The sequence below is a fragment of the Mya arenaria genome, chromosome 16 (genome assembly GCF_026914265.1).
Source record: "Mya arenaria isolate MELC-2E11 chromosome 16, ASM2691426v1".
In the NCBI taxonomy this organism is placed as follows: Eukaryota; Metazoa; Mollusca; class Bivalvia; order Myida; family Myidae; genus Mya; species Mya arenaria.
This window is the reverse complement of record NC_069137.1, coordinates 46,744,922-46,772,422: the sequence shown is the minus strand read 5'-3', so window position 1 is coordinate 46,772,422 and position 27,501 is coordinate 46,744,922. Positions and strand designations below refer to the sequence as shown.

Genomic DNA, 27,501 nt, shown 5'->3' with positions numbered 1-27,501 from the left:
CATTTAGTCTCTAGCTTTATCTGTGATAGCCAACAGATGTATTGTTTTTATAATGTCAGAGACATGTAGATTCTGTTTTCAACTGTTTCAATAATGTGATATACATGCACATTAGTGTTAATACTGTAATAAATGATTACTTATTACTTTACTCAGCATTAACTTGTTTGAATATGTATCCGTGGCCTAGTGGTTAATGCATTCGCCTGCGGAGCGGGAGGCCTTTGGTTCAATGTCTGGCCACGTCATACCCTAAGTTGGTACAAGTAGCTCCCTTGTCTGGTGTTTGGCACTTAAAGGCTAGTGATTAGTAACGTGGTGTACTAAGTACACATGTACTTGTTTAACCAAGGAAAGTTGTGCCCCGTGTATTGCTGCTTTACACTGAGCATGTAAAAGAACCAAGGGGTGTTTTAGAAAAAGAGCAAGTGTAATGTACCCAGATTTTAATCACTACTATCCTATTGAAGTTCTGCCTCTTCAGCAAAAACATAGGACATTATTTACATTAACTGTCCAGCAAATTGTAGTTTTCAAATAATGTCAATCAAGCAACACATTTCTTCAACAGGGTAGACAAACGAACTTTAAGAAATTATAAGTATTTCTGTTTTTACACATTTATTATGAGCAATACTATTAAATGGTCTATCAATAACAATAAATTGAGTTTCAAAATTAGAAAAATAAGGACACATTAATGCAAGAGAACAAGGCACAGCAGGCACAAAAAGATAGTTTGATGATCATTTAAACTTCTATATAATAAACACAACCTAACAATTAGAGTGCAGCTTTTAATAGAATAATCAAAGGCCTCAAAATTTACTGTCAAATATCTAACTTTGTCAAGAGAAACAGTTCTTGTGCATTGTGCACTTCTAAAAAACAACAACAAATATTGCAGCCAGAGTTATGGTTCTTGTGGACTACACCATGACATCTTTCTGGATATGATGTTTTTAAGATGTATTATACTGCAAAAAAATTATGGACTTTGTGATATAAAAAGCCAACAATTAATATCAACAGAGGGTTCTATAGATTAAAAATACGCCAGCCAGAGTAATGGTTATTGTGCAGTCCACCACTTCCCCATCTGTGTAGGAAAATTCCAGTCAATGCATAAAAAATTCTGCTCCAGGCAAGAAATAAGTATGAATAAAAAAGAAAGGCCGATAAATTAAAAATTATTCAAACATGTGAATGGTTCTTGTGCACTGTTCTTATCCTTGATGTGATCTATTTGCATATGAAAACTTATGCAGTCTTATAATGAGAAGATTGTTTATGGATGATAGACAAAATTGAAAGGAATGTTCACACTAGCTATGGCAGCTGAATGTACTGTGCCCTTGTGGTTAGTCCGGGTCTTGTGGCCTCCTGATTTTGTTGAATGCCCTGGTCATCTGCACAAACAATAGCATCAGGAAGTGGCATATTGTTGTCAATACACAGATTGTGTAGTTTACAGCAGGCTAAAAAAACCGGCAGCACACCCCCTGATCTGTGTAGGCATCTGGAAAAAAATCAATTGTTATATAGCAAAAAACACAACCATTAATACAGATGAATAGCTGAACAAACAAATATAAACATTTAAGTAAAAATTACTAGATGTGGTGATGCTGGATGTTGTATTGAAACCATTTGTATTTAAAGTTAATCAGGAAATACTCAAAAATATAGTCTTTTTACTATTCAAAAATAATTTAGATTTTTTTTAAGTGCATTAAAAAAACGGTATAGAGGGTTGTTTTTTCTAAAATCCCAAATTGCCCTTAACTTTTAATTGCCTAAAACCTACGTCAATCAGGGGCCATCACTTGTATTTAGGATATGGAGTTATGTAACCTTATTGGGTGATGGTCCTGAACAATTATGTGAAGTATTAAGTCAATTAAATGAAGGGTATAGAAGTTATTAATAAATATCCCAACCTGCCTTAAAACTTGAACCTAAGTTCCATAGTCAATCAGAGGCCATAATTTGTATAAAAGATAATATAGAGTTATCTAACCTCATCATGTGATGGCACTGAACAACTGTGTGAACAAGAGATGTTTGTCAAACATTATGCCCCCCCCCCTGAGCGCCATGTTATGACCATTTAAAGTTTGAGGAAAGAGTGTGTTATGAACATGACCTTTGACTCTATGACCTCAAAATCCATAGTAGTCATCAGCTGGTCACCAAAAATCTAAATGTTAAGTTTGAGGGCCATGGATGCAGGCATTGACAAGTTATCACACAGACAAGCATTTTTCGTTCAAGGTCACTGTAATCTTGACCTTTGATCCAATGACCCCTTAAATCATAAGGGGTCATCTTCAGGTCAGACACAACTCCAAGTCAATTTTGAGGGCCATGGGTGCAGGCATTGTCCAATTATCATTTGAAACATTTTCGCATTCAAGGTCACTGTGAACCTGACCTTTGACCCAATGACTCCTAAAATCAATAAGGGTCATCTCCTGGTCAGGCCCAACTTACATGTCAAGTTTGATGATCATAGATTCAGGCATTGTTGAGATATCACTGGGAGAAGATTTGTTAACTTTTTTGCGATAAAGGTTACTGTGACCTTGCCCTTGGCCTGATGACCTCCAAAGTCAAGGGGGGTCATCTACTGGTCAGGCCCAACCTTCATGTCAAGTTTGATGACCATAGGTCCAGGAATTGTCGAGTTTGCTTTCAAGGTCACTGTGACCTTGACCTCTGACCCCTTAAATCAATAGGGGTCATCTACTGGTCAGGCCCAACCTCCAAGTCAAGTTTGAGGGCCATGGGCGCAGGCATTGTTGAGTTATCACTCGGGCAACCTTTTATCTTTCAAAGTCACTGTTACCTTGACCTTTGGCCCAATGACCCCTAAAATCAATAGGGACCATCTACTGGTCAGGCCCAACCTCCAATTAAAGTTTGATGGCCGTGGGTGCAGGCATTGTCCAGTTATCACTCAGACAACCTTTTACCATTCAAGGTCACTGTGACCTTGACCTTTGGCCTGATGACCCCCAAAAACAATAGGGGTCATCTACTGGTCAGGCCCAACCTCCAAGTCAATTATGAGGGCCATGGGTGCAGGCATTATTGAGTTATCACTCGGACAACCTTTTACCATTCAATGTCACTATGACCTTGATCTTTGACCCGATGAGCCCCAAAAACAATAGGGGTCAGCTACTGGTCAGGCCCAACCTCCAAGTCAAGAATGAGGGCCTAGGATGCAGGCATTGTCGAGTTATCACTCGGACATCCTTTTACCATTCAAGGTCACTGTGACCTTGACCTTTGACCCGATGACCCCCAATAACAATAGGGGTCATCTAATGGTCAGGTCCAACTTCCATATCAAGTTTGATGACCATAGGTCTAGGCATTGTTGAGTTATCACTCGGACAAGCTTTAAAATTATTTTACCATTTAAGGTCACTGTGACCTTGACCTTTGACCCGATGAGCCCTAAAATCAATAGGGGTCATCTACTGGTCAGGCCCAACCTTCATGTCAAGTTTGATGACCATACGTCCAGGAATTGTTGAGTTATCACTCGGACAAGCTTTGGTCTACCGACGGACCGACCGACCGACCGACATGCCTGTGCAAAGCAATATACCCCTCTTCTTCGAAGGGGGGCATAATTATAAAGTCAATTGAATGAAGGGTATTGGACTTAAGTGAAAATCCCAACTTGCCCTAAAACTTTAACCGGACGCTGAAGCTGGGGCTAGTAGTATAGCCCACCTATTCTTCGAATAGTCGAGCTAAAAATGGCTTACCTAAATCTTGACTTCAAAACACCAAAAGCCCTCTCAACAACTTCTCTTCCAGTCTTGTGGCGTCTGTTGTACCTCTCCTCATTCTCATTTGATGGGTGCAGAATAGGAGTAATTAAATAACGCCTCAGCGGGTACCCACTGTCGCCTAGAAGTACAGCCTCCAAGTCTGCTTCTAGATAGTCCTACATGTAGATATAATACATTGCATATTGAAGTGAGAATAAATTAAATATGGGTGACACTCCATGTACATTGTAATATAAAATTTATATAAACTGACATTATTTCAAGCTTTTCTTACACAGCCATGATTTCTTTATATATATACAGGGTCTTTTATCGGTACCTTCCCTTATTCAATGAATTAAGACGAAAAAAGAGAATGAAAATAAACAAGAGTTTCAAAGAGATAACAGGCCAGCTTTACAGTAGATACAATAATTGCAGTTGTTCATATACTTTATATAACAAGGCATATTAAAATAATATGCAAGACCTGTGTATGACATTGAAGTAAAATCACATTGTGAGACATGATTACTTCTTTAACCATGCAATGTTTATACCTTTAACACCGAATTGTCAAAAACACCAGCATCATGTGAGGAACCAGGCCACTTTGCCACTATGTCAATGAATCTGAAATTGCCAATAATTAAAACATTAACTAATACAAAGCCATTTTCTTCATTTAACATCATTGATTTAACAAAAAAATTCATTCAACAAGTTATGCTCCAGAAAAGTTATACTAATAATATATATAAACAAATAGGCAAGTATATCATTTAAATTAAAAAAAAAAATGTTTTTTTGCATCTCAAGATTTATTTCATGTCAAAAGGAATAAGTCACCTACCTCAAGTCTGAGGAAGCCACTGCTTGGCAATTGATGGCATGAAACCCCTTACGGCATACGAATGACTCTTCATTTGCTGTTGGGGCCAGAATCGGTACTAAAGTACCATCAACACTGAACAGCACCTACAATGTTTGGGAATTTACACTTCCTGTAGAAACCCCTCTTCACTGACATCTGGTCATCCCTCTGAACAGGAAACCTGCAAATTTTTTAGTGTTTCTTTTAAATATAAGCAAAGTATAAGATTAACAGATATAGGTGTATAAGAAGTCAAGAACAGATATATGTGTATAAGATGAATGGATATAGGTGTCAGTAAACAATGCCTTGTTTTATCACTGTAACTCTGAAACAAAAGGTATGAGCATTGAATTTGACAATATCAACAATTCAAAAATACTTATGTCATTACTATTCACAGTCTATCAAAAATATTGTGAACAAAGTTGTTATTGGGTTATTACAAGATTGCATTGTATTATTACATACACAGTCCATCATGTAGGCACAATGGAGTACCAAGATGAGACCCACTTGTCGAACATGGTAAAAATCTATAAAAATTGTATTGCTTAAGCCGTGCACCAATTCTGGTCGCCTTTGTCATAAGCAAGTATGCTTACATCAGCCTTTAGTGGACAATTACATCACTATGTTATGCACTCACACCATGCTATCCTAAATTGATATAATATCAATATGTTAATTATGAACAGAAAGGTGAATGAGTGATGTTACTTGATATTGTCAACGTTGTTGATTACATCATCGACAAATCCATGGATAATTCTGCAGACACTAGATCTGCTCACTCCGTGTGTGTCAGCAACCTCCGAAAAAAGGCACCTTTTGCGAGGCACCGGAGACCAACAAGAACCTGAAATAATTTCTCAATGTTTATATGAGAATAACACGCAAACATTTACATTCAGAGTATTCACTGGGGTTAATTCAAGAACCATGTATTCTCTTAAAGGATGATGAAATGATAAAGTTTTACTTGAATCTCCGGCTTACTCTACATTGTACATGAAACCTATAGGCTATAGGCACCCATTTCATAACACCATGCCCTTCATCACAGCACTGCTTTTTGCTGTCCTTTAGGCCCACTTCACAAACCTCCTCACTGTAAGAAACAGTATATTTCTCTTCATTATGTACAAAACTCTGAACCTCATATGCATTTGCAACTAATTTCCCTTTCTTAAAGGTTTGAAAATGATCAGTAGCATTCACAAAAGACATGACAGGCCTCGTCCCTGCCTTCCGCAGTACCCTAGGGGATTCAATACTGAGCTCACTACTTGGTTCGATTATGTAATCTTGCAATGCCCGATCTATCTTACATGAAACTCTAACCACTGAATTTGGAGGTACTACTAGTCTTTTTGCTATCGTTACCCTTGCTATTTTTGGTTTGCTTTCTTTAAATTGTGTTTGTAATGGAATGTGCTCTCCTCTAACTACCAATGTTTCAGACAACCAGTCTATACTTACGCCTAAATGATGTAATAAATCATGTCCTAACAACAACTCATCACTAATTGGTGCTACATACAGTCTAGATTTGAAACTTTGCTTTCCTAATTGTATTTCTACCGGTTGAGTTACAAACCCTTTCAAAACTACATCCTTATCTGCCAATTGCATGGATACCTCTTTCACCTTAGCCGGTCTTGACGACAATTTATTATAACATTCAGTAGACAGAATTGTTATTTCTGCACCTGAATCTATCCTAGCTGTTACCCTAACATCACCTACCATCATGTTTACGGACGAAGATCCCGCACATACCCTATGTACTGATGTTACTATCTCTTCCTCTTTGAAAAGCTCAGGTTTTTGTACACAACTTCTCACCTCCTGCCTGGCCTTATTAACTGAAGTTTTGCGGCCTAATTCTTCCTCGGACCTAGGGATTGGCCTACTGGCCCCGGCCCTTTGCCGTTTCCCTTTTGCGACTGACCCTGAACTGCTCTCCCCTGGCTATTATCTTTTTCCTTTTGCCACTCTTTACGTTTCAGACAATCTCTCTTGAAATGTCCTTTCCTCCCACAAAAGTAACAAGACCCAAAGCCTTGTCCCTGGTTACCAACTGGAGATTTTAATTCAGCCAGCTGCTCTGTCAGAGACTCAACCATTTTTTCAAGGTGCGCATTTCTGCTGTCGTCAACCACATTGACCTGTACCTACGTTTGCGGCGACCACTCTCCATGGCTGAGGTTGTGTACTGAAACTCTTTTATAAAGTTCAATGCCTCCTCCATAGATGATGGGTGCCGTAAACACGCATACTTACCAGCTTCCTTATCCGTACACCACTGACAGAACTTCTTCACAGCTTCCCTTTGTACTACAAAGTGCCTAAACTCTCTGTATGCTGGTGTAGCTAACATCAGGACTCGATCAGCTCAATCCTCCAACGCCTCACACCCATTTTGGCAAGCTTGATCAAACTTTGCCCTTGCCGTTTCTGGCAGCTCTGTGGTGCCAAAACGGTTATCTAGCATGCGCATTAACCGTCGAAACGACAGTTTATGCCCATTCTGGACCATTAAAGAATAATGATCAAGTGCCTTTCCTTGTAGACACCAAGACAGATAATCTAAGCTCTCCTCATCTGTCCATCTCATAGCTCGCCTGTAACTGTCAAACTTAACTTTAAAGGATGTCCAGTTTGACACCCCGTCATATGTTAAGTACTTGGGTATTTTGCTGGGATTACCCCTTACCCCTTGGTCAGAATCTTCTGTCTCACTTAAAGAGCTATATATCTTCCCCCTTTTATCTAATGATGGTGATCTACTACTGGATGAGGATGAACTACTACTGTAATGCCTATGAGCACGCCTCTTTCTAGACCTTGAGCGCTTTGATTTTTTGTGTTTGCGTGACAGGGATCTTTTTGATTTTTTATGTTTTCTATAAGGTGATTTTGAATGTGATCTACTACGATGCCTATTTCTACGTGATTTATGTTTAGATTTAGAATGGACTGATTTACTAAGATACCCCCCATATGTGACTCATCTGTTTCAGTATCAATGTCGGTGTCTGTTTCTTTTAAAGTGGTTACCCGTTCCACAGAATGTGTGCTTTTCTTTTCAGGGACCTCCACCAACTTCACAGTAGACTTCACTCTACTACCCTCAACTTTTTTAAGCCTAGGTACCTGCACTGTCGCCACTTTCTGTTTAGGAGTAAACTTCAATTTTTCGGTTTTCAGTGTCTTTGGTACCTTAGGTGTAACAACCATTTTTTTGGAATGGCCCCTAACGTTTCACCTATTGGTGTGAGAGGCACATCAGGTAAGGAGTCAACCCCCTCCCTTAAAATTTTCAATTGCCGTCTCAAATCTGCATCCAATTGATCATGCTCGAGAGATTCAGCTGGCTCCTCCATTGAAAAGTCCAGCAGACTCGATATTTTATCGTAAGTCTCCTCTCCCAACACATACCTCAACGTTTCTTCATCAAATGGACCATTTGTTTCCCTATACCTTATAAGTAGGTTTGATTTTTTCTACCCGTACCCCGGTATAATAGCTGCAATTTCATCCTTTGTAGCCAAATTTATTTTCAACGCCATTCTTATTATTAATATTCTACTTTTTTTTACTTTATATCATTTATTAAATTATGATGATTCAAACATGATTGTGTGTTGATGTGTTTTTTTTTTTTTTTTTTTTTTTTTTTTCAAATCTTCAATATCAAAAATAGTTAATACTAGAAATAGTAAATGATATGACAAATGAGTAAAATCCTACAAATGCTGATATAGCGCTAACTCAAGGCCTACTGGTGTAAACAATACACTTTTCCACCACGTATACCAATACACCAACGACTGTGTAAAAAATACACCCAAGACTGTGTAAAAAATACACCAATATCTGTCTTAGCAATTTCTAGATACCCAATATCTAAGCAAATGTATCACTAGCACTTTCAAGAAAAAATCCTGTTCCATATCACCATTAGATAAAGAATACCCAATGTGACAAATACAAGTGCAAGACACTGCAACCAACCACAAATCCCTCTGACACGCAATCAATTTAAAGCGATAACTAATCACAGATCTATATATACAAAATCCAAAATACTGTTTTTATTTTTTAGGTAAATTTTTATCAGGCCAACTATAAGTTCATATATTATCAATAAATATTTTACTTTTTAAGTCTTTAACTTTCCACAAACCTCTCTGTTGATCTTTTTCGTCTATTGAGGTCTTTTTTGCCTGAATCTGCGACTCCTTGCACTATCAACCCTAACACTTGCTAGTAAAAAATACTAAAACTAAGTGAACAGGCCTCTTACACCTACTTGTAAAAAATACTAAGCCAGGTTAAATTTCAACAAAATACACACTTGCTAGTAAAAAATACTACAACAAGTCTACAGTTCAACACAATTTGTTAGTAAAAAATACTGAACAAAATAGTCCTAATTTTCGCTGGACCTAAACCATGCGACTTCCGGTCAAAATTATGTAATTTTCCAGACGAAGTTTCGTTAATTTTTCTGACACCACTAAAGTGTTTAGTGCGTCTGCCGGCTCTACTAGTCCTAAATACCCTTTATTACTACGTAGGACCCCTTCAAACCACACCAAAACACTCTTATTTTCTCTAAGAACACAGAGCACTTTTTCCAACGTCTTGTGTCTTCGCGGGCTGCATCCAAAGAGAGCGCATGCGCCGTCTTTCGATCGCACCGTAAGGCTCTACAAAACGCCTCCTTATAGTCGGCCGGGTTACATACAACTAAGTGACAAAGCGTCGTCACAACAATACCTCCAATGATATGACAGAAGCATATTTGGTTTTCATGTTAAGACTAAACACTTCCTACCACTTTTCAAATAGAACAGATATGTCAACATTAAAAATGACAACTGGGTCTGACAGATTGTAATGTCCAATATCCATAGAATTGTCCATTAACATACGATTTAGCGAATTAAACAGCAAATGACGAGCTAATTCAATAAAGGTGCTGTATATCTACATTATGAATGCCCAAACTATCAGAAAGAAACGTATTTAAGATGGAAAACTTAGCTGCATTTATCCCAAACGTATTTGCATTTTGCTCAGTGACGGTGAAGGTCAACCGGATGTTGATTTCATACATACCTATGTACACCGTATTTCCCGTTCGATTTCGTACCGACTAGTACATTAAATAATGATGTAAAGTACATTTGACTCTTACTTGAGTGTCGGGAGGAATAGTATGTCCACCGCGATAGGTCTTTTCCAAAGTCTGGCCGACTGTTTCAAGCAAATTTTGAAACAACACCCGATCCAAACGGTAACGGGAAACAAAATCAAGATCCCGTACCACTATCGATGAAATGCGAGCATTAAAAACTCGCCTTATGGGCACTTTTCTTCGACGACAACGTCGTTGTTGGAAAATAACCGCAACTGCGTCGGCCATTTTTGCGTCTTAAAGTCAAGTTGCGACTGGTAGTACGACGTCGCAAAAAAGCACCGATATTTGCGACCAGCAGGTGCTCTTTGCGACGTCGCAATTTTGATGCAACGCATTTTGCGATGCGATCGGCAAATTTGCGACGTCGCAGTCTAATTTTGCGATGCGACCATTAATGAAACGGGACCCTAAACGTCAGGAAAACCATATCAATGTGATGAGCTTAAAGGGACTATACACCAGATTGGCACCAAAAAAGTTTTTTCAGTAACGAATCTCAGGACAATTATTTAATAAAATGTTCACGCATAAGAATGAATTCTACTAGGTATACATACCTAGTAATCATTTTTAATGGAAAAATACGAACAAACTGCGAAAAGTAAATTAATTGTAAACTATGTGGTACTTCAGTTAGTTAGTTTCAATGCATTGTACACATCGATACCAAGTTTATGTCAGTTTTCGACAATTTTCTCTGTTTTTCGCTATTTCGTCATACGGTGTATAGCCCCTTTAAACATAAACTCACTATTATGAATGTAATAGTAAATAGGAAAACTAGATAATGATAATGAAACATAGTGCGCCGGCTGCACGAATCTTCATTTTTCATTTTGGTCTGTGTACGAGGAATATATCCACTGCACCATAGTAGATAGATACACTTACAGGGTTTTATGATATATCCTAACACACATTTTCCATTTTATCGTTATATCGTACAGCTTAGGTGAACATAATTTTAAACTAAGTTATCCATGTCTTCGCTATCAGACTGACGGTAAAAAGGAGCGTTCAAAAGGCCTAATGCAACCAGTAATTAATTCATTAATAAATTATTTAATTTATTTATTTATTAATTTATTTATTTATAATAATAACAAATACACTGAACAACTTATAGAGTGCGTACTTGTCCAACTATATCTCCGTATTGTACAGAACAATATTTAATAACCTATTAGTATCCATTTTTCAATATAAACTACAGGGACAACCCCCAATTCGAATTATTTTTTATTTAAAAAACATAATAACCCATGTTGAAAACTAACAGGGCTTTATGATAAATATAATTTACAATATCAATTATTCAATTTAAATTACAGGGACTAACCCAAATTAAATTTCATTTAACGTAAAAATATCATAACCCATGATGGATACTTACAGGGTTTAATGATAAATATAATTGACATTATCAATTATTAAATAAAAACTGCAGGGACTAACCCAAATTAGAATTCATTTTGCTTAAAAAAAACATGATAAACCATGTTGTAAACTTAAGGGGCTTTATGATTAATATAAAGGACAATATCAATTATTCAATATAAACTACAGGGGCAGTCCAAAATTCTTTTTCATTTTACGTAAAAACATTTCTACTCATTATCTATATTTCTCCCTATTCGATCGTTACTTACTCGTTGCATTCGCGGCATTTAACGACCCAACCGACGGTCCACTCATCTCTACAATTGCTTTCCAAGTTGTTGGCTATACCTCTTCTATAAATAAATTAATTTTCCAATCATCTAAAGTATAAAAAAGCTCACAATGGTCTGGAAATGTGTGCCAATCGAGTAAACTGAATTATATATGTTGTTGTTTGTTTAAATTGAATTTACTGATCGCTAGCGGATTAGGTCACAATCAGGGGGTGGCGGTGGCGCACCCGGCATGCATAATAATAAAAAATATATTGATACCATTATCGTTAAAATATTCCATGAAAAATAGAGAATAACAATTCGGAAAGAAACGTAACAAACTCAACGTTCAAATGTTTTAGTTGTGAGAATAAGCAGAGAGAGATATATGTATATTCAGGATTTGACTTTAGAGGGAGCACACTTTGAGGCGCAGATGATGGCGTGTGATGGCATGCATTATTTAAAAGCAGGATAATTATTCCCAACCAATAACATATTATAAATTATGCACACGTAAGGTAATGATTTGCTTTCTACCTAAAGGGACTCGTTTGCGTTTTGTAGGGTTAAACAAAAATAAACATTTATTTTGTGCGAAATATGAAACAAATGCATGTTTAAATGATAAAACATCACAAACATTTAAATTAACAGTTCTATAGGTAATAATGGTATAAGAACATACAATAAAATGCTCTATTTTGTGGACAGGTGTTAGTATCGCTATTGAAAATTTGATTATTTTAGCCTTGGACTTGCAAAATTCGTTTCAAATAGGTATTGGGCTGATTTCGTTTGGTGTTTGTTTTTATAGAAAGCAAAACTGTAAGTAAAGTAACATAAACGATATAAAACTGTCGTGTTTATGTTATATTTAGTAGTAAAAAAAGAAAGTGAATAAATTTCAAGGAATATATATATATATTAACGATACAATAGTATTATATATAAAAAAAAATTATTAGTACATTATAAGATTTTTATATCATAATTTGTTATGCTATAAATTATCTCGTTGTATTTTTCATTTTAAAATACTAAGTACAGAAGAAATATTATCCGCAAAGAAACTAAAATGTATTAGTACATTATATCATTATATATTGTACTATAGATTATATTTTTGTAGTCTTATTTATAAAATACTACTGACATTGTTTCCATTCTTTACGAAGAAACCTTGAACGTAAAACTAAAACTATAAAAGTAATTTTATTGCAGAAAAATAATTACACTTTTAAAAAAATAGTTGCAAACATCTTACCAAAACAAAACAGATGATCCATTTTTAAACCCTGTCCATCTTGTGCATTGATAATCTCAATTTGAGAAGAATTTCACGAGAAGGTCACGTGCACACTCTACTGTCCTGTTGTAACACACAAACTACTTCACATTGTTATCATACTCTCAACTGTAACTTAAGTTTTCAAGTTTTCCAAAAAATGACAATCCTTCCCATAAATTATCTTCGACTATTATATGATCAACCCGTAAGGTCATGCGTTATCTTTACTACCTGGTTTAAATCAAAGCGCAAATGCGCTGAAGGATTATCTGCAGGCAAGTATGTGAGGGTTGTGAATATTATTCGAACAATAGGAATGGGTGAAGGACACAGGAGGATATAATCAATGCCTGTATAAATATTTAAAAAGTGACTTTTGTGTGGCCGAGGGCCAAGAGCACTAGGGCCCTGATTGGGCGAGGAAACAGACCTATCTTTTTCTATTCTTTGGCGTCTGGTGTCATTGTGTCGATGTAAAAGTCACTTATATCGCCGTAATCCCCATCCCCATGTATTTAACCCCTTTCAATCGCCTTTTAAGGTTTTTCGGTGCTTTGATTAGATATCATACAAAAGAAAAGTATAATGCATCATATATATATATATTTCTTTTATTCACAAACACGTTTTGTTTAAAAAAAATCCTTTTATTTTACAAAACAAGTACAGCAATAATTCATTTCAAAATGTAAAGCTTAGCAGATGGTATTTTTTTCCGCGGTGAGGACAAACATGAGGTCATTTGATGTATGTTGAAACTAGTTTTAGATTATCGGAATGTTATTTATGTTTTATGTAAGTATCTTTGTAGAAATAGTGCGGTTGTAAATGATTCGCACTGTTTAAGTCCAAAACTATGCCAAGAATACACCAGAACGAAGCTTTACTGCAAAGAAATGAAATAATCTTATCAGAAACATATACGACTGAAATTTAAGGCAGTACATGTTTAAGTCATAGAATGAATAGATACTTTATTGTTGTATAGCTGGCAAATCATAGTATCTGAAGCAGTATCAGCGCGATCGATACAACTAGTTTGACATTCAGACAATCTTTTTTGTTTCTTATCTCCTAAAAGTAACATAAAAAATACACCATAAAAAATAAGGGTGCTTCAGGGTCACGTCATGTTATGATAACAAACCCTGCAGAGCTATCAATTGGGAGATGGGACACTGGCGGTCGGTAATCATTTCTGGAAATTCTTGGGCTATACTCTAGAGTGAATATTATTATGTTACCTTTTTTCCAGAGCCTCCATTCTTGCTATTTTTCCCGGGTAGCTGGGTTTTAGCATTAATGTCTTAGAAAAACGTAAGATGTGTTTTCATTGGTCGCTTTCGGCACAGTGCCCGTAGGAAAATCAGTCGCTGAGCTTGTAACAGACGGTCAGTCGTTCACGCAGCAAACACGCCGTTGTTACGTTATTACGAAATATTATTACTTTTTTCCGTTACATGTGTATATAATATTTTGTGCCTACAAAATTTTAATTCGTATAACCTAAATATGAACAATTATTTCTTAATTACATAACACATTTCGTGATTACGAAATAATAATTCGTATTTTCGAAATGATATTAAATTTTAGTTCGTATAACCGAAATACGAAATATTATTTACTTATTTACGAAATGATATTGCATAATACATTTCGTGATTACGAAATATTAAACGAAATGATTTTCGAAATGATTTTAATATTTCTCAACAACGAAATAAAAAAAGTGTCTAATGTCACTTGAAGGGCACCGTATGATTGTGATATCCATTTTGCAAAACTTAAGTGTCATTCATTGTTTGGCAAAGCTATCTGATGGTGTATATATCCTCGATAAAAAAAGAATTCTTCTGACACATCCGAAATTTAACAGCTGATGGTATTGGTTACTGTAGTATGTTTGTGGTAAACCAGTTTGATGTCACATTCAAGTTCTAAACATTAAACAAATTTATGCCGTGTTACAACTTACACAACTCATATCTTCCCTGATATGTGGTATTTATTTATATGGATTAAACAGGTCGTTTACGCTTATGTTTAATGTATATTGCCTTTCCGAATTTAGATAAAAGTTATCTTAGTATTAACTAGGGTATCGATAAATATGCCATTTCACTGTATTTTTTTACCCTATATCATATGTTAATTTAAGATCATAAGTTACATACATGCATTCGAAGAGCGTAATATCGGCACGCATCCGATTAGTTCGGTGTACGTGCAATACTTCAAATGAAGTAAAACAGTCCGGGTTCTGGGTTGTGTGTGTGGGGGGGGGGGGGGCGGGGGGGAGTGTGTGAGTATTGATCAGTCTTGTAAGGTTGTATAGTGCACAAACATCTAATGAAATCTTCGTTAGAGCTTCCCTGGTTCTTTAACGTGTATAGTGAAACACTGTTATACGGGTCCCCCATTTAGCGTCCCTCACGGATGATACTTACTATTTGTGGTGCGATATTGGATTGTACCTGCGACAACTGGGTTGATAGCCCGGTCAATGTCTTACTACTAGGTATCGATTCCGGCTTAGTGTACAATAAAATTTCCCCATCGCCTGGTGCCTGACATAAGAGTGTAGAACTGGGCAATTTCGAGTATCAAGTTCTGTTTTAAAATCAGGAAAATTTCCCCCTCCTTGTACCGCTTCTTAAGACCGAAAATTTCTTTCTCCAATTCTTGTTTATGCTATATTCATATAATCCCAATATAATATGAGCCATAGTGTTGTCATAGACTGTTGAATAATTGTAAATGTATACGTTCGGCAGACTAATAATATCTGTCATGTGTTCCCGTTCCGGATAGAAAAATCCGACCCGAGGGCACCTGCGTTGCCTGGTAACGAGGCTTGCCGAGTTACCGGCTACGCAGCGTGCTCGAGGGTCGGATTTTTCTATCCGGAACGGATACACATGATAGATATTTTTCTAGCATGCCTTAATTATTTCTTTTGTGAAGAAACTTCATAAAAAGCTAATTTTTCTACATTTCACCAAAAAGCGCTTGCTATAATGTTTACTGACGTCGTGACGCGCAGTAATTTTTATTCACTGTCAACGTCAATAAGTTCCTTTGATATGAAGTCTTTGAAGGGTTATTTCGTTTTGTTGTGAATATATATTTTTGCAAAGTTAATTATGAAACTCATCTATTGAAATATCATAATTATGGTTACTTAAAGTATATAATAATAGAAATAAAAAGTATTACGTCACAGCGCGTAACTCATCTGGCATGGGGGGATGCCAGATGGGATTTTCCAGCACTGCTGACGTCACCGGAAATGCGTATCCGGTTTGCTAGAAATTAGTATTCCTATTGGGGCTGCTTCTGTTAGGAAATAAATGTTATCGTTGTTTATGGTTTGTTGCTGGCTCTGTTGTGTTTTGTAGTCGTTACAGTAGTATTCATAAAGTAAATTAAGTAAACATTTATTTCTTAAACATATTTATTAAAGATAGTCGGTACTTGTAAGACAATTACTTTTCTTGTATGTGTAAAACATATAATTATTATATAATGTAAAAAATCAATGTAATTAAAAAAAATCACTATAAAACATATTCCTGCTTTTCCCGTCAAAACAACAAAATATAAAAAATAATATCATTAGCAACTTACTATCAATCCCCCGCAATCAGTTTCACTTTCGCAAAAAACCTGAAGTGAATGTTCTGTTTCAGGAGTCGAAATTGTGTACACCCAAGATGTTTTTCCATAAGCCATTTCTTGTATGTCGAAGCAGTTATCTATTAATTGTTAAATACAAATACACGAGTTTGCTTTGATTTTAAGCACGGCGATCCTAAAATTGAGTAACAATGGGCCGATTGTTCAGAACTTTGTTAAAGTTAACAACGTGATTAACGACAAAGAAATATCTCAAGCCTATCATCGAGCAAAGCGACATTGAAACCATTATAGTTACTTCACCAATGCTCCATGTTCTCCAATAATTCTTCGAAGTTCCAACTTGCCTTTTCGTTTTTTTATTATTATATGTTTTATTGTTTCCTCAAGTTAATGCATACTTTGATAAGATTTACCTGATTGCGTTTTATCTTTATTAAGAATTGTTGGGATAAGAGTGAGGTTTGTGCACATAAACTGGTTTAAACCCCCAGTAAATTTACATTTTACTGACCGTTCCAAGGCGGTACCTAACAATTCTTGATAAACATACCAATTATTTATATATATGTAGTATTTATGCACTGTTCTGTTTGTAGAGTTTTGTGCTGTTCTATGTTTCTTGTTTGTGATTTTGTGATTTTGTGTTCTATGTCTATGTCTTTGGCGTTTGCCCATTGCCACTAAACCGGGTTTATGTTTAAACTTTTTGCTACTGAGCATGTTTCTGTAGCTTTTTGCATATATATTGCTCTCAAACACGTATCACGCGGTCTTGAATTTCACCACAAGCTTCAAGTCGAATCTTTTGAGTTTACTGAAGATCATGATGGAATAGAGTATGTCGCTCTGAGGCACGAGACGCAGCAAAAGCAATTCCAAGGTGGGCTTATCAAGGACAGGAGGTCCCTCTTGTCCTGTACCAATGCTCAAGTTACTCAACAGTAAAAACGACACATCTGCACTGATGTTGTTCAATGGCTGTTTCAAGGATGCCATCGCAAGACCTGACGCAAATGACATTTGCTTCATCAATGCGCCTCTGCTCTATCAAGGCGATTATACTGCAATTTCATACCTGACATTTGCAAAGCAAGCAAACCCACAGGTTGGTACACCGCACACAGTGTCAGGGCCACAGCTTTCCAAGCAATGAAAGACAGCGGCTTTGACGCTCGTCATATAATGTTCATGTCCAGTACAGGAATGAGGTGTCCCTACAGTCATATTATTCAGAAGAAAGAGCTCATTTCAACACTAAGTCTTCTCACGCTCTCTGGCTCTACTTCCGCGAAGCTCCCATTGCTAAACACGTTACCCACCCACCGCCACTTTCGTTCCATCCAATATTAATTTTAAAAGAAATGACAATGCACTTGCTGATTTGTCCAACGCCGTATTCCAACATGGTTCATACACCAACTGTTCCTCCAATATAACGCTAAACAAGTAAATTGACTGAAATTTCTCACCAATTTGATAACTCGTGATTCACAAACTCTATTATCGTGTATTATCGCGAGATATAATGAGAACGTTGTAGGTGGCGATATTTCTATTGTTTTCTTGTTATTGCTCATTTTCAATAACTCCAGTTGTATTTTTCTAGCTTTAATACATTTATAATACGTTGTTATGATATACTTGTCCTTGAAAATATAGAAATTAATCCTATGAATAAGGAACTTTTTTTCTGCGCAGTTATTGTTTTAAAGAATAAGGTTATCGTAGCTGTTCTAATTTACCCACCGATGAGATAGAAAGAACAAAAGATAAAAATGCTCTAGAATAATCTACTTATTTAAGCAACAATAAGCATTTAAATTAGTGTAAATTCCACCCATTGTAAACAACCCCATTGCATGCCATACTCCAATAAAATGCAAAAAGCCGAGCGATAACCATTGGACACCATATCCAAACAAAATGTATACACTTTGCTGCATACAGTCAAACCTGTGGCCACCCTTGGGAAATGATCAAAGTGGCTGCTTAAGACAGGTGGCCACTTAATCCAGGTTCGACATTTCCGCCTCTTTAGCTTTATACATGTATATAGGAACTGGAAGTGCAATCGAATCTTCCAGGATACACCTAAAAACCAAATTATACAATAATCATGTTTAACAGTACAGTGATCAAACACCAACAAGACAAACACAACACAAGTCACCACAACATGCGCCTCAAAAATCCGTTTATGGATATAGTTTCAAAGTAAAAAACAAATGCATGAAGGCCTGAGACACATGAGCATACATCCATAATAAACATATAAACACACACATGGAGCAATCAGTCGTTGGTCACATAAACGATATATTATATATATAAGTAAACAAGTGCATAATAAATGCATACAACATGTATTGCGAAAAAACACCACATATATTAATATCACCGTGCTGGGGTATTTAAAGATACCATGGATTCGTCAACGGAAGTAGAAATTCATTTGGAGCTCTTCTCGAGAGAAACTGTTATATCCGCCGGCATATTTGATATTCGGTTCAAGTCCCTACGAGGCAGTTGAGTGGAGCTTTACCTCGAGTTTGGAATACTCCGCAAGGAGGCATTAATTATTTAAAGCAACATTAAATGCTCTTATAGTCATACTCATGGAAAACACTCAACAGCAGAAGAAAACACTAATAAATACTCACGCAGTGGTCCTCTTCTTTCGCATGAAGTACCAATGAATTTTTCCCCCATTCTAAAGATATCGTGAGGTTCATGTTCTAATGCTCGTCTGTTTTGTTGTCCTTGAAGATGGGTAAAATAGCTGCCATGTCGTCCACAACGCCCATTCTCCATCAACTGGACATAACCGTTGTGAATAAAAATGCATTTAGTATTGTATCGACTCAAACTAAAATATATAAAAACAGTGTCTTCATCATAAGTTTACAACCGAAGTACTTTAAATTTTAGCGGGAAATACACATGGTCGGCCAATTACGATTTGTCTTAACGTCATATGTTTGTCGTGTTAACGTTGATGGTTTACCTCTATTTTGGACATGATTTACACTCGGTGCAAGTCCTTTAAAAGTTTAACTAAAGGTCTTTGTACAATTGTATTGAAAAAGATGTAATGAATATCAGTCTTATTTGCTATTTCAATATATAATTAACTATAGCGTACTACATATATATATATATATATATGAAGACTATTCAATAATTAACAGGCACTGCTTTTTAATGTATGGTTATCTCATTTCAGTTAAAGATGTGTTTAACCATCCCTAAGTATTCATGAATGTTAGACAACTAGCTTTCACGGCCAGGTGTTTGAAAAGGAAGTACAGAAAAAGCGTGTACATGTTACCATTTTTAGGTTTCATATTGTGTCTGTATATCAAAATTATTCCTTGCCAGATAAACTTACTCCATCCGCGGCACAGGCCTTTGTATACCTCCATATATCATGCTTTATAACCATGTGTATAGCATTCTACATACATTACATTCTACAGGTTTCAATTAAAATTCTTTTTCATCAATCACTTGAACATAACATAACATTCACATTTAAATCGACATTGATAAAGGGGGCATAACCCGGTACATAGCTGGCTTGGTTTCGTTTTATTTCCTGTCTAGCTATACGTTACAAGAGGCGGGAGGAGCAAAATTCATCAATCACAGAAACTATAAGCATTAAATATTTTTGCATACAAATTTGCACAACTAACGGAGGAATTTCTGTCCATATTTGGCTTGCATTAACTTATTCTAATCGAAAATCCCCACTAGCATTTCAACGATGTTAGATAATTATTTGTAAATTAAGAAAGCTCTGCTATACGTATTGTATGAAACTCTCCGCATGAAAGAACTTTCAAATTTATTAAATCAATTACCTCGTTCCATGAAATTTAATATACAAACGTATTAGTTACATGGTTACATGACGATTCGTTTAAAAATCATTTGAAAAAACATGATTTCAAGTTAAGTGCTTTAAATTTATTAACGTACTGTATAACCTGCGTTTATATTAAACGTAATACCATGATTCACAGCATGCTCTATCTACCAATTAATTACGCGTTAGATATTATGTATATCATTGTTAAAACAGTCAAAAGGTCCCATGGAACAAGTTTACTGTCTATTGTGCTTGGCATGGCATTTTGATAGCACATTCATTTGAAATATTTAACAAAAGTTCTTTTTTCTGATTAATTACATATTGTAAAACATGTTATAACCACTTTTTCAAATATAGGTTTGAGCAAGTGTGGGAAAATAAGTATCAATTACTCAAGTGTTTTAATTTTATAAAAAGTACTTCCGACCGCATCGTAAGAATTAAATTAACTTTCACATGACGAGGCTTTGTTTTATATAATGTTTGCGTTTATCTTTCAAGTAATACTAGCGTGCTCTATTTTCTTAAGACTCACTTTTTATTCAGGAATGAATTTCCCGATTAATTTCATTCACGGGAAGATGAACATAGTTGGGCTGGCAACCACTTGAAAACACTTTTAAACTTAAAATTGAAACATTTATGACAACAATACATTAAACATATCACCAAACACTTTCTTAAATGACAATTTATTTTTTTCGGAGCTTGCTGACACAATGCAAACAATAACAAGATATACTGATGTGTTCAGTTTCCATAAATATTGTTAAAAAAATCGGAGATGTTGCGTTCATCTGATAAAAGTCGCAATTGTCGAAAGGCAAATCATTCAAGGAATGCGAGTTGAGGTGTTTTTTTTAAATATTACAGTTTCATGCTCAGATTCTAAATTTTGCATACATGACATAGGGGAATTCACAATATAATGTAAACACGTTTATCTATGTATCTATCTAAAGCGGCCAACTTTTACCTGAAGAAGTATTATATCAATACTGTTAAATTAAAAAATTTAAAATCCTGTAGAAATAAAGCTTAGATTTTCAAAGACGAGCATGCCTTATCAGATACTTATTGTCATTTTAAATCCAGCTAAGACCAACGCAATGTAAATGAAAAGAAAAATGTACTAAGGTTTAAGGTATGATTAAACAGCAAGAGATAAAACACATTCGAAACTATAGTTTAAAATGCTCCTTATATTTGAGAAACAAATCCTCTAATCTGTCATCTATATGATCATCTACGGGAATTTAAAGCACACTTTAAGAAATTGAGTAAGATTTCGACACAAATGTGTCGGGTTGCCATCCTGGTAGACGAAGTAGTTTGCCTAAGAGTGTTGATAGGGGCAGAAACACGGCATGTTGCACTATGTATATATCCCTAAACAACATCATTCTAATACTGATATCTATGTTTTGTTCGAAATCAACAGCATAACTGATAAATACTAATCAATAACAAGATTTGATACCCATTGGCATATTTTTTTAGCAACTATATGCAGTCATTGTGACTTATAATCTGATTTTATCTTTGCTTAGAAATTATGAACTTCTCTATGCACTTCTTTTTACAAACATTTTCAGTTAATAGTATTTTGATAGATTTTTTCTGACATATGTCATATGACCGTTTTACCTTCTTAAAAGCCATGGTGGCTTGTTTGAAGTAACATAATACTGAGAACATAACTGACACATGATATTTCTATGGGGTATTTCTTTCTCCATCTAGGCATATGTTGATACTGCTACTATTGTTGATGATAGCAATGTTGAAGATGGTGATGTGATAATCATTATGAAACCGTACTTTATTATTACATTATCCTTTCACAAAACAACCGCCAAGAGTATTTAAACTTAACATTTATTGTGTTTATCTTTCCTGTAAAACAACGCATCCTAGCATAGCTTACCTACGTGATATTTAAAAGTATATTTACTAATAGAGTGGCTTGCATTATTTTCACAATGTTTTTTCGTTGTTTATGCTTTCAAATCATGTCTTTCGTATACGTCTTTTAAAGATCAGGATGGGTTTAAAGGTGTAGGATCAATTCAAATATTGACAAATAAATCAAACGACAGGGATGAAACACGAACCATCCTTATAAATTATATTTGGTATAAGCTTAGATAAAATGTGTCAGTTTGTATCTGAAGTTTAATACAAAAAGATACTATTTTTTCTGATGCAATCTATACAAACAAATACATCAAACGGCAAAGATAAAAAAAACGAATCCTTACCTTAGATAAAGTAGTCTCGGTATTGATGTAAAATTCAATATTAATTCATCAAATATGTTTCAAAACAGTATATTTACACCTAAACTTCATGTCCTTAATTGAACTGCCTTTCGGTAATTGCGTTTATCAATCGATGAAAGCAACATCTTTGGATATGTTTGGATCGGAAATCATCAAATAACAATATACATAAAAACTATTTATCTTGTTATTGTTTGTATTATGTCAGCAGATCCCGTAAAATATAAATAAACATTTTAGAAAGTGTTGATCTTTTATATCTTAATGTATTGCTGCCATAAGTTTTTAATTTTACATTTTAAAGTGATTCCAAATTGTTGATCTTTGAACGTAATTGGGCTGGTCAAAGTAAGCGTGGAGTCATCCACACTCTTTGACCAGCCCAATTGCGTTCATAACCCGATAATAACATCAACCCCTCAATTCATTCCTTAATCAAACGCGACTTATTCAATCATACAATTTGAAATTTTACAACATTACCATGGAAGAATCTCGATCAAGAAACTCACGGTCGAAAGGGTATTTTATAGGTTAAAATTGTTATGCTGTTATAATATATGCACTTTAGAGATTATGTAATCGAAAAATCATATTTAATGTTCAACTTGATATCTATGTGGTTTCTGGACAACAACGGAAAATAATATCTTCAGAAACAAAGAATTATGTACTAATGCAAATTTATGACAGAATGTGCATTAACTTTTTTCTGTAACAACTCTGATACTCTTATATGTTAGGTTGTTTATACATAGCAATAGAGCATGTAAACAGTTATAGAAGCAATGCTTATGAATGTACCTTATGTCAGGTTTTAGTTTAGAGTTTAAACAATACCCCAAATTACAAGAGCTTCATCTTCTTTGTACAATCTGAAAAGTTAGAAATGCTTTTAAATAGTCTGAAAAAAGGTAATTTTCAAACACATATACATGGGCAAAAATGTTAATCAGAAAACAAATCAAACGATAGGATCCATTTACATCAGTATGTACTTTTGACTAAAGTTACTTGTGTTGACAAACGCTCAAGGTAATCATTTTAACATTGGTGTTTGCATATTGACAAAAGGCGATGCTACCATTCATCACAATATGTCATCAAAAATGAATACGAACATTCTATTTATTTGAACCCGAAAATAGAAATTCGTGGAAAAAATATGTTTAAGTTATATTATGTTTGTATTGATTTGTTGTACGAAATCCGGCCATAAATGAAGACGTAAAATATGTATATACTGCCTTTCGGATATTTTTAAAGAACAAAATAAACATCACTAAGGTTCCAGAAAAGTATTATATGGTGCATTTTTCTTTCTTTATTTCCATGATTCATGATGTGACGGACAACAGTTCTTCTTTTAATCTAAAGCGCAGTTAAAAACCACTAACATGTATAGCTCTCAGCTGATGGACAATTGAACTTTTAAAGATATGTATTCGTTTGAAAAATAACTTTATGTATATAAATGTATATATACAAACGCTTTTAGATAGTTACGGAAGGATATTGAAGGAAAATTAATCTTGCTATCTGCTCTGAACATCTTGCTTTCTTACTTTTACATCTTCTTTTCTGACTTGCTATCTACTTTGTACATAATGCTTTCGGACTTACATATCGTGCTTTCTGATTCGTACGTTCTGACTTGTAGATCTATCTGTCTGACTTGTACATCTTGCTTTCGGACTTGAACATATTGTTATCTGACCTAAACATCATGCTTTCTGCCTTGTACATCTCCCTTTCTGACTTGTACCTCTTGCTTCCTGCTTTGTAATTCTTTCTTTCCGGCTTGAACATCTTGCTTTCTGACTTGTACATCTTCTTTTCTGCTTTATAATTCTTACTTTCCGGCTTGTACACCGATCTTTCTAAATTGTACATCTAGCTTTCGGACGTGTACATCTTGCTATCTGACTTGTGCTGCTTGCGTTCTGCTTTATCGACCATGATTTCTGACTTGTACATCTTGCTTTCTTATTTCTCAACACGCTTCTGACTTGTACATCTATATTTCTGACTAGTCTTGTTCATCTTGTTTTTTGACTTGAACATTTTTCTTTATGACTTTTCCATCTTATTTTCTTAACTGAACATCTTGCTTTTTGACTTGTACATCTTTCTTTTTTAAATAAACGTCTTGCTTTTGGAACTCTATATCTTGATTTCTGTTTTTTCATCTTGTTTTCTGACTTGTCTATCTTGTTTTCTGACCTGAACATCTTGCTTTCTGACTTGTCTATCTTGCTTTATGACCGTTTCTTCTTGCTTTCTGATTTGTACAATATCTTTCAGACTTGTACATATTACTTTTTGGAGTGAACATCTTGCTTTCTGCCTTGTACATCATGTTTTCTGAACTAAACATCTTGCTTTCTGCGTTGTTAATCTTGCTTTCCGACCTGAACTCATATTGTTCTCTGACTTGAACATCTTCCTTTTTGACATGTACATCTTGCTTTCTTACTTCTACATATGATTTCTGCTTTATACAACTTGCTTTTATGACTTGTACATCTTGCTTCCTGACTTGTACATCTTGCATTTTCGCATCCTGAATTTGTTGTTTAAACACTTGTATTGCTAGCTTCATGTAAGCTACTCCGTGTAGCAACTTTCAACACTTGCTTATTGCATTATTGTTTAAGTGTATTTTTTTAAATATTTGTAGGTCAATTACCAGCTTATTCATGAATCTCAGATTAAATCGTAATAAATTATTCTCATTTAAGCTATACTTCACAGAACCTATCATTATAGTTTTCTTCCAGTTATTAAGCATAACCCCTTATCGGAAATTCAGCGCATTTCGACGTTATGGAGTCGTCAAAGAACTTTACGCCTTCAGAACAGCATTATGCTTAGCTTCTAGATATGAATTGGAAAGAAATGAAAAATATGCCTTATTTTTTATAAATTTATAAATCAGCTTGAATTAATAGAAAATACAGTAAGATGTCATTTACAAGTATTCTAGTATTCCAGTTATGTAATCATACTTATTATGGGATACTAAGAAAATGCAACACAAAAGTGTAAATAATAATTGAAATTAATGAAATACAGATGAAACACACTTCAAATCATTTATGTCAGGCAACAATGCGCAAATTATGCAAACAAGTAACTTTAATAAAAAATGAAAAAAATACACTTATTTCGCCATTAATGTGTTAGCAGCAGTTTGTCTTGTTTTTCACAAAACAACTTCGAAAATACAACAGATTAAAGAGAAATCATTTCTTAATTAAAATGATAATTATTTTGATCCTTTTTTATGTAGTGCAGATAGTTTTCCACAAGTGGTGAGGCTAACATTTAAAGCTGCATTTACAATTAAAGTAATTGGTTCAAACAATTGTAAATGAAACACCTAAAACAGTAATTTAATCCGTGATATCCTCTCATCTTTTCCCCAAACCAGCAATTTTCTTTTCACTCAATTCATTTCAATGAACTGCCATTATCAATAAAAATACCCAAACATCCGTCTTTATGTAGACTTTAAGGAGAATATAAAATAAATTAAACAAAATAAGTCTTAAAAAATCTTTGATTTCCAAACTTTTTCCATCTTTGTTTATATGGTCAGCAATTGGTCAATTGGTCAGCAACTCTACTCTATTTCTATATTGTCAGCTAAATAATCAGCACTTTAGTATGTGCCCAGAAACGTTGCGAAAACAAACGTACGAAAGACAACTCTTTAAAACAAGTAGACTGTGTCTACATTATTAATATCAAAAGTAACACCGTTTATTTAATGACGAGACAATCATTATGGTAAGAACGACAACTCATGTATTCAAGGGAAAAATTGACTGTGTCTGCATTTTCATCTCAAAAGTACTTGATTTATTTTAGGAAAAAGAGACGCATATTTTCAACCAAGTTCTTAAGTCTCCATAAACCTTTTACTAACCACGTATTAAATATAGCGGGCCGCGGCAGCGGCCCGCAACAAGTATAGAAATTCTGACCAGCATATCTTTCTCTTCCAACTTTACTTAAGACCATTTGAAAAACACTTTAAAAGTTAAATTGTTACTGTAGTAATGCACCTTTGTAACTTGATTTAGTTTGCTTATCGCTGAGATGTCCTTTTGCAGTTATCACAGTAAAGCTTATGCTATCATATTGACGTCTAATACATTTGCAAAATCCAAATCTGCCAAGTACAAAGCTTAAAATTTATGTTTGAAATAAACATTGGAGATAATAAAATGCACTTGTTTCAAGCACTTCACGTTGGTATGTAGATATTGACAAATGGCGACGCTGTAGTTTAAAGGTGCAATAAAATAATACTCACTACTTATCTGTTTTATTAAAGTTGCTTACGATAACAGCACACACACACACACGCACGCACGCACGCACGCACGCACACACGCACGCACGCACGCACGCAAGCACGCACGCACGCACGCACACACGCACGCACGCACACACGCACACACACACACACACACACTCACTAAATCATGCAAAATTCTGTAAACGTTTTAATAAGAACTGTTTATTTTTAACGCAATCAAGTTGCCTGTTTAACAGCAAGTAGTTTGAAAGTCATTATCTGAAGGGTTTTAAAACTGTTGAGGTTTATTTGTTTGATGCAACTGTAGTGTACTTCAGATTTATTTAGTGAACTGTCGGTTTCCGCGTTTACCCTGTGCAATTAAACGGTGTTTATGTTTTTCCTCAAGTAAATGCGAGCTTTCATCAGAGTTAACATTGACGTTTTTACTTTATTTGGGATTGTTGGGATAAGAGTGAGGTTGTGCACACAAACTTGTTTAAACCCCTAGTAAATTTATATTTTACTGACCGTTTCAAGACAGGTCCTAACAATCCTTGATAAACATACCTATTAT

At 35.1% G+C, this 27,501-nt stretch overlaps 1 pseudogene; it reads right to left on the bottom strand.

Annotated features, from left to right (window-relative positions):
* Nucleotides 1-604: 604 nt before the first annotated feature.
* LOC128222203 (putative nuclease HARBI1) lies at nucleotides 605-10,108 on the bottom strand (annotated as a pseudogene).
* Nucleotides 10,109-27,501: the final 17,393 nt, after the last annotated feature.